At 32.8% G+C, this 11,049-nt stretch overlaps 1 long non-coding RNA gene across 2 annotated transcripts; it reads right to left on the bottom strand.

Annotated features, from left to right (window-relative positions):
- Positions 1 to 157: 157 nt before the first annotated feature.
- LOC120353191 lies at positions 158 to 5,544 on the bottom strand. 2 transcript variants are annotated; one of them, XR_005572224.1, is made up of 3 exons: positions 5,278 to 5,544; positions 3,654 to 3,867; positions 158 to 230 (listed from the first exon to the last, which is right to left on the bottom strand). It is a non-coding gene; the product is annotated as an uncharacterized LOC120353191 (long non-coding RNA). The 2 variants fall into 2 exon arrangements; XR_005572225.1 differs by lacking the exon at positions 158 to 230 and adding an exon at positions 1,498 to 1,760.
- Between the last annotated feature and the right edge of the window lie 5,505 nt (positions 5,545 to 11,049).

The following is an 11,049-nucleotide window of genomic DNA, read 5'->3' as shown; positions in this document are numbered from 1 at the left end:
AATTTGTTCTGTATTATTTTCTGCGATAATTCCATTTTCTTGTAGTATCTTATCAATTTCAATCATATCAGGATACTTGAAATCCGAGAAACCTTCTTCAACATGTTTTTCAATTTTCAAATTTTCATGAAATGGATGAACGTTATCGGATAACAGATGAGAGTTATCAACATTATCTTGATTGATAACTATCCCATTTAATGTGTGTTCTTTGATGGGATTAGTAAATCCTGGAACAAATGAAAAAAGTAAGTTATTGGTAACAGGACTATTTTGTTTTTAATACTTGTTTTATCAGTTTTTTTCAAGAAAGAATCAAACTAAATTTGATAATCAATGTTTACCATGAAATTATTTTTGGAATAAACCTCTGCTAATCATTGATATAAAATTTAATAGGTCCAATTGTCAAATGATAATATTTTCTCCATAACTTTTCATACCTTGAATAGTCCACTATACCTATGATTATTAACTGGCTCTCCAAGTATGTTTCAATTTCTCTAAACTTGCTAATTCAGAGATGGAATTAAATAGAGAATGCATTTATTCAAACGCCAATTAATATTATAATTATTACGGTATTTAACGAAAATCCTGCAAATCACCCCGAAGACCTCTGCTACTGCAGACATTGACAACAGGGTTAACAGCTAGATGGAAATTAGATGTGAACTACTATCCAAAAATTAGTTGCCAGCCCGGGAATCGAACCCGGTACCTCACAATTTTTGGATAGTAGTTCTCATCGAATTTCCATCTAGCTGTTAACCCTGTTGTCAATGTCTGCAGTAGCAGAGGTCTTCGGAGTGATTTGCAGCATTTATTTAGGATTTTCGTTAAATAATAATTATATATTAATTAGCATTTGAATAAATGCATTCTCTATTTAATTCCATCTGTAGCTGGTTGGCCGCTGTGGCTTCGTATAAAATGAGCGCTGCTATCCAGAGATTGTCAGTTTGGTGTAAGGGCAAGCATTCCTGACTGGCATTGGGAGGTACCGGGTTCGATTCCCGGGCTGGCAACTAATTTTTGGATAGTAGTTCCATCGAATTTCCATCTAGCTGTTAACCCTGTTGTCAATGTCTGCAGTAGCAGAGGTCTTCGGGGTGATTTGCAGCATTTATTTAGGATTTTCGTTAAATAATAATTGCTAATTTAGCTTAACGGTTGATATTAAAATAATAGTTCTTGTCATTATTGTTTTTAATTTTAATAGTGTTCACATATTGTTTGCAAGTCACTAACAGAAAGTCATGCGTGATACACATTTCGTCATACATTGCTGCATCATCACAGAAAAAAACATCGAGCAAAATCTGTTGAGATTATAGGTTTTGTATCTCTCATTTTTTTGTTCTTTATTTTTGTTCTTTGCTGCTCTATCCAGGCAACAATTACATGAATCATTCATTATTCATCGGTTATTTAATTTTCTGAAAATTCTCAAGGTAAGATTATTTTTGTATTATTATAATTTGTTTTTTTAAATGATTTTTTGGGCTTGTGAATCATGTGATCTTCTGGAATTTGTTCTGTATTTTTTTCTGCGATAATTTCATTTTCTTGTAGTATCTTATCAATTTCAATCATATCAGCATACTTGAAATCCGAAAAACCTTCTTCAACATGTTTTACAACTTTCAAATTTTCATGAAATGGATGAACGTTATCGGATAACAGATGAGAGTTATCAACATTATCTTGATTGATAACTATCCCATTTAATGTGTGTTCTTTGATGGGATTAGCAAATCCTGGAACAAATGAAAAAGTAAGTTATTGGTAACAGGACCTATTTTGTTTTCAATTAATTTGATAATCAATGTTTCCCATGACATTATTCTTGGAATAAACCTCTGCTAATCATTAATATAAAATTTAATAGGTCCAATTGTCAAATGATAATATTTTTTCCATAACATTCATACCTTGAATAGTCCACTATACCTACGATTATTAACTGGCTCTCCAAGTATGTTTCAATTTCTCTAAAATGTTGAATAATAATAAACTTGCTAATTTAGCCTAACGGTTGATATTAAAATAATAGTTCTTGTCATTATTGTTTTTAATTTTAAAAGTGTTCACATATTGTTTGCAAGTCACTAACAGAAAGACATGCGTGATACACATTTCGTCATACATTGCTGCGTCATCACAGAAAAGACATCGAGCAAAATCTGTTGAGATTATAGGTTTTGTATCTCTCATTTTTTGTTCTTTATTTTTGTTCTTTACTGCTCTATTTAAGGTAAGATTATTTTTGTATTATTATAATTTGTTTTTTTAAGTGGTTTTTTGTATTGTTATTGCTTGTTTATTTTATGTTGAAGTCTCTCGCTGATGACTTAGCATGCATGATGTACATGTATGTATGTGCATGATAGAATGCATGTACATGCATGTTTATCATGCATGTCCTACCGTTAGTGGCCAGCATAATGTTAATGGTTTTTGCATAGATGCATATATTTGGCTACCTAAATGTTTAAAAATATCTATCTTAACTCAACATATGAGTAGAAATAACAAGTCACATATAAAAGTACCGGTATTGACTATCAGATTCGTAGTGAATATTGTAAAATGCATATTACATGCTTACATCTATTTTTCAAAATAGCACTTGAATAGGGCCTATGTAGTAGATATTACATTGTATAGATAAAGCAAATGTCGTGTAATGATGGTCCAAGTTTAACTCTAAATCTTTACATCTTTTATACTTTAAACTCTTGAGACTTTAAATCTTTTCTGATATGAGTATCTGGTTTACCCAAGTATCTGATAGATGCAAGTGCGAGGACAATCCAACGTTAGCCAATAATAATCGTCGAGACCCTCTTCCACACACAGGCTTTGCCTTTGTGGGGAGTTTTCATGAAATTTATTAAAAGAATAATGTTGTATTTTCTGTAACTACGATATATTACAGTTAGATTTAGTTATTACGATTAATTATCAAATTTCATCTGTAAGTTTTATTTATGATTATTTTTGTTTGCAGAAGATGTAAAGTTGTTGTATGATATGAATTTTTTGTACCCTGTCATCATGGATAATAAAAACCAATTTTATTTGATTTGATTTATTAGCTAGAACATTCCATTTTAATATTAACTCTGATAATTATTCTGGATACAGGAAGTCATGGTAATCACTTTCTGAAGAAATATTACGGAATACGGTACCTATCCTATTCAGAAAATACTACCCATTAAAATTATCCATTCCTATAAACCAACCATTCAACCATCCAGTTTTAATTTCTTCAGTCAATATGGATGGAATAATATTCTATTTTTAAAATTGAATAGGTCAAGGCTATTTTGTATGTATTTATTTTGTCTCAGAAAACATCATGGATTTTGTTGTTCATGATACAGAGTAAATAGAACAAAATACATGTGTATTACATTGCATATATGATACAAACAAGTGGGTCCACCTATCTCATTAGTTTTATGAATAGTTTTAATCCTATCAAACCAGTCTACCAGAAGAATTAAACCCAGATAAATTTTTGTTGATTCTTCACTAGAATAATAACTTCACTACATGCGAACATATGCATTTCACTAGTCGGTTCAGAAAAATTCCATTAAGATTAGGCTACGGTAATTAAATTTTTAGGTCATTAAGCTTACCTGTATCGAATGTTGATCCAATCAAAAGTAATAATAGATCGAACAATTTCATTCTCTTCTTCTTCTCAAAAAAGTTCACTATTGTGAAGATTATTATGCTTACTGTATTCCTCTCATTCAAGTGCTTGGTTGGATAGGTAGAACATCATTCAGTTTATTCAACACCTCAAGCTTTCGCTTGAATAGAACTGAGTCCTCACCATAAAAAATGATCCTGTAATAACATGAACCGTAATTATGAAAATCAAACAATCAGGCTTTTTGACAAACAATAACAAGTAAGCAAAACGCACTGTAGTGATACCAAAGTATGAATGAATCTCAATCATAATTTTTCCAAGAACAACAAAGACCTATCTATTATTTCAAGTACGGTATTTCCATGTGAGTTGAGTTTGCAAAATGTGAAAACTTTATATGAATAAACTAGATCGACTTTCAATAGTTGTAAATAGTTGTCAATAGTTGTGAATCATTGGATTTATGGCATAAAAATGTTCAAGATTTATATGACTAGGTCTGATATAAAATTATTTAAAAAAATTGCATTGGAATACCGGTAGCTTATTTGATAATAATCACCGTACTGCAAGATGAATCAATCAATTGTATATTCAAAATAAACTTTGAATAATTGAATAGGTACAAAAATCATCACCCAACTATCTAAACCTCAAAGCCTTTTGCTGCATTATTATTTTATTGTTTCCAGTTTTAATAATCATGTTAATAGAATAATAATATTTATGTACTTACTTTCATAAGATTATGTTACTCAGCCCTATCTAAATCATGCACTATTAACCATAAAATATATTTCTCAGAGTCCTTCGGATCGGTGGAGTTTGAAAAAATGAAGTGAAAGTTGCTTACTTACTGTAACAAATTTTTATTTGGAAAGAGAGAATTATAGTTATATAAAGGTTCATATTAGATTATTGAATAGGTATTCCTTAATAATAACCTATTCGCATTAAAAGTCCATTCTATGAAAAAAGCAGAAAATTGAGTTATTACTATAGGCTAATTAGTTACAATGCATTTTATAGTAGTACTATATCTCAAATGAAATTATTTGTTATAATAATTATTATAGAGCTTAAAAGAAGGATTTTTATTCCAATAATAATAATAATAATATAATAATAATAATATAATAATAATAATAATAGGTAATAATCAACAATTATCTAAAGAGAATTCTATGCTCTAATAAGAAAAAATATTTTTGGTATGTCAATAATGATTAATGATTTTGTTTCTTTAAATAAAAAACATTGATCCTATTTCCTTCAATAGTGTTGAATCATGTCAATAATATTAGGGAAGTTGTCAGAAAAATTCAAAATAAGAAGAAAGTTTGAATGAAATTTTGTTTTATTTTGTCCAACTCCATAGCTTATATTTTCTCTTTGAAAGCATTTTCACACTTTATATTTGAAAACAATATGCAAAGATTCACAAATATATCCAATACCCACCAATACTCGATCATACAATACTCATACCCCAATAACTCATTATTAAGCTAAATTAATCATTACTCTTACTTTTCAAAACATGTAGCCTATATTATCAGGACTGACTTCATGAACAGTTTCCACAATGGAATAAATTTACTTACCGTACTCAACGATATCTCCTTGATCTATGGAATTGGAAACATAAACAAAATATTGAAAATTTTGATTTCGCACTTTATGACACAGAAAAATTTCCTGAAAATCCGAGGGCTTTCATTAATGATGTGGGAGCTATAATTTGGGCTGCGTTCAACCTCATCTGAGTTAATCTAGCTAGTCATTAGTATTAATCTGAAAGAAGACAAAAGGAGAGGTGATATGAATTTTTCAGATTTGAAAATGGAACATTTGAGTCTAGCTAACTGATTTAACCAGTTCAGATAAAAAAAGACAAAAGAGGAGATGATAAAAAAATATTTTAGACTCGAGAATGAATATTTTAAATAGATTGAGTCTAGCCTAACGATACTGATTCAACCATCCACCTCAAATAATTATAGTAAGCTGTAAAATTACTGAGTAGGAAATTGGTAGATTTAAATTAATAAGATTTTGATTTTGAAGTATCAAGTGAGTCTGCTTATGGAATTTACATTTGTATGTACGATGTTGTAGTTCAATGTTTTATAATAGCTTGAGTAGGCCTACTTCAATATTATTCTTGGATAGGCCTACCGTACTTGTGTACAGGGTACTACCACAGGGGCGATGGTGGGGGGTACATGTTACTCGGCTTGCTTCTTCCCCAGGACACCCCCCCCCAAAGTTTAAAACTTCAATGGTTTCTTGAAACTAGTATATCTCGGCTCAGAATCAAGATATCGATCAGACTTAGATTTATTCATTTGAAGGATAAATATATCTAAAACTTAGTGTCATAATAACACTCCATCGTATATGTAGGCTATTTCTCCAGAAAGTTATTCCCTTACAAAGCCAGAAAATTAGGAAATTTTCACCTTATTATTTTATATTTTGTCTAATAAAAGTTTACGCTTCCATTTTCGAGAAAAATGTTTAGTATAAAAGTTATTGCTTGCCTTAAGACCTTTAAAATGATGTATCATAAGTTGAACTCTTTTGATGACATATAACCTTAATTATTGACCAGTTGATCTGCACAGTGTAACCTTTTTTGCGCTAGATGCTCATTTGAGTAATACTACCTACCACCAGCAGGTGTTTCCGGGAAAACTATTATTAAAGATGTTTTTCTCTGTTCTCAATGCACTCCACCTCGGAAGCCCATCTGATCTCAAATTGTGGACCACGATTCTGCCTTTCACGTGCATTAAATTAAAATAAAAATGAATAGTTTTGAAATTAGTTGGAGAGTTCAAAAAAGTGGAAGATGTCAAGACATTCCCGCTCCTCCGCAGAATTCAAGTCATTTTTCAATCAAACGGAGTGGATGAGGATGAAATTGAGACTACAGGGCTTATACAAGATAAAATTCCCTAAAATTCAATATCAGTTATTTGAGCATACGTGGTCTTGAGCATTGATGTTCATCACGTGTTCGAATTTTTTCTCCATATAAGATACAGTTTCTATTGAGTATTCAACTCCCTAGTGGGTTGGGATAGCTTTGAGTCGAACATCGGACTCGAGATTTTGTTGAAAACCAGAAAACAGATGTTAAAGAGAGTATTAAAACTAAACTCCTGCAAGATGACGTGGGACAATTACATACCTGGTATAAGAACCTGAAACTGAAAAACCATCGTTCACAGTTTCTAGTACCGTAACAATGCTTGTTGGGTACAATAAATGAAATGAAATGAAATGAAATGAAATGAAATGAAATGAAAAATTCTTTATTAGGCGGAGTTAGGACTTTTAAGTCCTCTCTACCACTCAACCTCAACATAACAAATGCAATTGAAAAAAAAATACAGTGTAACTTAATATATAAATAGAAATACATTAAATAATATAGCTACAAAATAGAAACATAGTTGGAACAAAACAGTCAATCTGCATTTAGACTAAAAAAAATCAATGATATAATTCAAGAAACAATAGTAAAAAAAATGAATTATTAATAGAATCATTCATACAACATTCACACAGCCCACCAGACCAGTTCCAAGCGCCAACCACACGCTACCCCCGCAGACCCGCCAACAAAATCCGCTTGACCTCCACCCCAAAGCGAGCACGCCCATCAATGGCCCGGACAGAAGCAGGAAGATTATTCCACAGCCTACAACCAGTGACAGTGAAAGATCTCTCAAAAGTCGTCGTTCTATGAATGGGAAAAGCTAGCAGCAAGTTGCCATGCCTTGTTGCACGTTCACCGATCTCAGACAGGAATCTGAAGCTCTCAGACAGATAAGATGGAGACTTGGTTTTGATTATTGAGTGAAGCAGAGTCAATATGTGCAAAGTACGAAGATCATTCAATTTTAGGAGAGATAGTTGTACATAAAAAGGTGTAACATGATCAAATCGTCTAGCATTGAAAATAAATCGAATACAATAGTTCTGTGTACGCTGCAGTCGGTTAGAGAGCTCAACAGTCATGTCGTTCATGACAGTGTCGCAGTAGCTGAAGTGAGGCAGCACAAGAGTCTTGACCAGCATGATCTTGATGTTGAGTGGAAGAAACAGGGCAAATCGTTTCAAGCTATGGATGCAAGCAAACACCCTCTTACAAACAATCTCAACCTGATTGAGCCATGAGAGTGTTTTAGAGATAACAAGACCAGGTTTTTAACACTCTCAGAATACTCCAACTCAATGCCATTCAACCTCAACCTTGGAACATTCTGAGCTCTGAATCGGTTATGAGTCACAATGATACTCTGTGTCTTACCTTCATTCAATCTCAATGCATGATTATATGCCCAGCCACTAATAGCATCAATATCAGAATTCATCTGCTCGACACATGCATCAGACTCACCTGCAGAAAAATGTTTATAGATCTGAAGATCATCAGCATACAGATGAAATTTGCAGTGTTTTAATGCATTTTGCGATGTCATCGATGTAGAGAGAGAACAGAAGAGGCCCAAGAACAGAGCCTTGGGGGACTCCTCGGGTTACATTTCTCCATGAAGAGACCTCATTATTGGCCCTGACACACTGTTGGCGATTCGACAAGTAAGACTCGATCCATCTTACACAACCCTCTCCAAAACCAAGATTTCTTAATTTCAGAAGGAGGAGTGGATGATGAACACAGTCGAATGCCTTTGAAAAATCGAATAGTGTCAGAATAGTACCCTGACTACTATCCATAGCTGACCTGATATCCTCAGTAACTTTGAGCAGAGCAGTGGTCGTACTGTGACGTGTTCGGAACCCAGACTGAAAGGTAGACAGAAGATGGAAACGTTCTAGAAAAACAGAAAACTGCTGATGAACAAGTTTCTCGAGACATTTAGACAGAGCTGGAGAATACTGATAGGCCTCAGATCTGATAATGATTTAACTGAAGAGCATTTGGGCAGAGGTGAGACTAAGGCTGATTTCCAAATTGAGGGGAAAAAGGACGATTCCAAAGATTTATTGAAAATTATCGTAAGAATAGGCAAGGTGAAGGGAAGAGTATCTTTGATGAATTTGATAGGTATGCAATCAACTCCAACTGCATTGCTTGTCATTCCCATGATTATCCTCATTACATCAGCTTCAGTCACAGGAGAAAAGGAGAGCTGCTGAGCAGGAGCTACATGAGGCGCCGCTCTTAGCCTGTTCAAGTGGTCATGAGCACCAGACAGGTCAACAGGATTATCAGTAAAGTTATCATTGATATCATCCAAATTGAAAGGTATATTATGATGAACATGTGATTTTCCAATACCCAAGTTTTTCAATTTCGACCATACCGTTCTAGTAGGCTGCTTGCCAGAAAGAGAGTGGTAATAGAACCTGACCTTGGCATTTCTAATCTCCTGCTGGGTTTTGTTTCGAAGCCGCTTATACTCCGCCCAATCCACCACAGATTTTGAGCGTTTGACTCTACGAAGAACAGCGTCTCTACAATACTATACTTCATACAACTATTTTGAAGAATATATTCTGCTCAATCCAATATTCTATACTTTTAAGTAAATCACGTGAGATTTTTATCTATAAAATCGTTTGGAATCTTATTTATAATGTAGTTACAATAATATGTAAATTGGTGCCTGCATATGGTTAGCTTGATGAGTTCTGTGTTAAATCTATTGTTAGGACGTGTATTATAGGGTGAAATATGTGTAGCAAAATTCGATTTATCCTTATAAATATAGTCGGGATTAGTCTTATTGTCGGGACCTTAAATTCAAGAAAAATTTCCCTACTAGGATAGAGTCGTGGCTTTCCTAATGCAGCTCTTATAATATGTTTTTGTAGGATAAATAATTTTTTTAAATATGTATCATATGCAGCTCCCCATACTTCATTAATGTATTGAAATAATGAGTGAGCGTAGCAAAGTAAATTTTCCGTATAATGTCTTTGTTTTTTATTTTATTTATTTTGTAAAAAATGTAAATGAGGTATTTCAACTTTGAGCACAGATAGTCAATGTGTTTGTTCCATTTTATATGTTGATCTAAGAGTATACCAAGATATTTAAGTGTACGCACCCTTTCTTATTTTTTATGTACTTCTGTATTATCCGTAGTGTTTTCATTGCGATTATTTGTTGTTCGTATTGTAAGATTTGAATCTGTTGCTGGTTGTCCAGTTATACTGGGTGAAAAGGTGATATACTAAGTTTTGTCAGCATTTAAAGTCAAGATATGATCTTGCAGCCATTTTTTTTACTATTATTAAGTTTCTATTTGCCATATTGAAGGTTTCTTCCCAGCTTTTGCTACTGAAGATCAATACAGTGTCATCTGCAAAAGACAGGGTGGTGCAATCTTGGAGGTTTAGTTCAAGTAGGTCATTCACATACAACAGAAAAAGAATTGGTGATAACACAGAACCTTGGGGCAAGCCGAACCCTGATGTATAATTAATATCAGTTTGACCATGGAGATTTAGGTATTGTTTCCGTTCAGTTGGGTACGAAGAAAATAAATCATTTGCTATGCCTCTAATTCCAGATCTGTCTAATTTGTTTAATAATATATTGTGAGGTATGGTATCAAAAGCCTTTGATAGATCCATGAATACTGCAACAGTTTTTCTATTGCTATTAAAATTGTCAAAAATTATTTTGTTCAGGTGGATGACTGCATCTTTAGTAGACTTATTTTTTTGAAAACCAAATTGCTTTTCATTTATAATATTCTCTTTATCCAAAAAAACACATAATTCTGTTTTTTATTATTTTTCCAATATTTTTGAAAGGTTGCTTATTAGACTTATAGGTCTATAATTTTCTGGTTTATTCAAATCTCCGGATTTAGGTATTGGGATGATTCTGGCTTCTCTGAATTTTTTTGGGAAATATCCTTCATTTAAACACTTGTTGAATATATGTTCTAAGGGTCCAGTTATGTAGTGAGAGATTTTTTATGAAAGGTCCTGTGAAGTTATCGGGTCCTGGTGTAGATTTGTTTTTCAACTGATTTATAATTGTAATTATTTCGTATGTGTTTGTGGGGTTCAGAAAGATACTGTGTCGACATGAATTTGATAGTGATAAAGGAACTGGGATATCATTAGCATTTCCTGGAAAATGATACACCTACATTAGCAAAGTAATTGTTAAGTATATCTGCATCTAGGCTTATTTCTTTTGTGTTTTTCTCCATTTCAAGCAGTTCGTGAATGTATTCCCAAGTTTTCTTGGCATTATTCCTATTTTCGTCAAACTTCTCATTAAAATAATCTATTTTCGCTTTTTTATTAAATTATTTAAAGTATTTCGGTAGTTCTTGTAGTGAGTTTGCAATTCAATATTGTTTGGCTGCCGAGAGAGTTTC

This window comes from Nilaparvata lugens, chromosome 1 (assembly GCF_014356525.2).
Source record: "Nilaparvata lugens isolate BPH chromosome 1, ASM1435652v1, whole genome shotgun sequence".
Taxonomy (NCBI): Eukaryota; Metazoa; Arthropoda; class Insecta; order Hemiptera; family Delphacidae; genus Nilaparvata; species Nilaparvata lugens.
The sequence above is the reverse complement of the archived record's forward strand: the minus strand, read 5'-3'. Positions and strand labels throughout refer to the sequence as shown.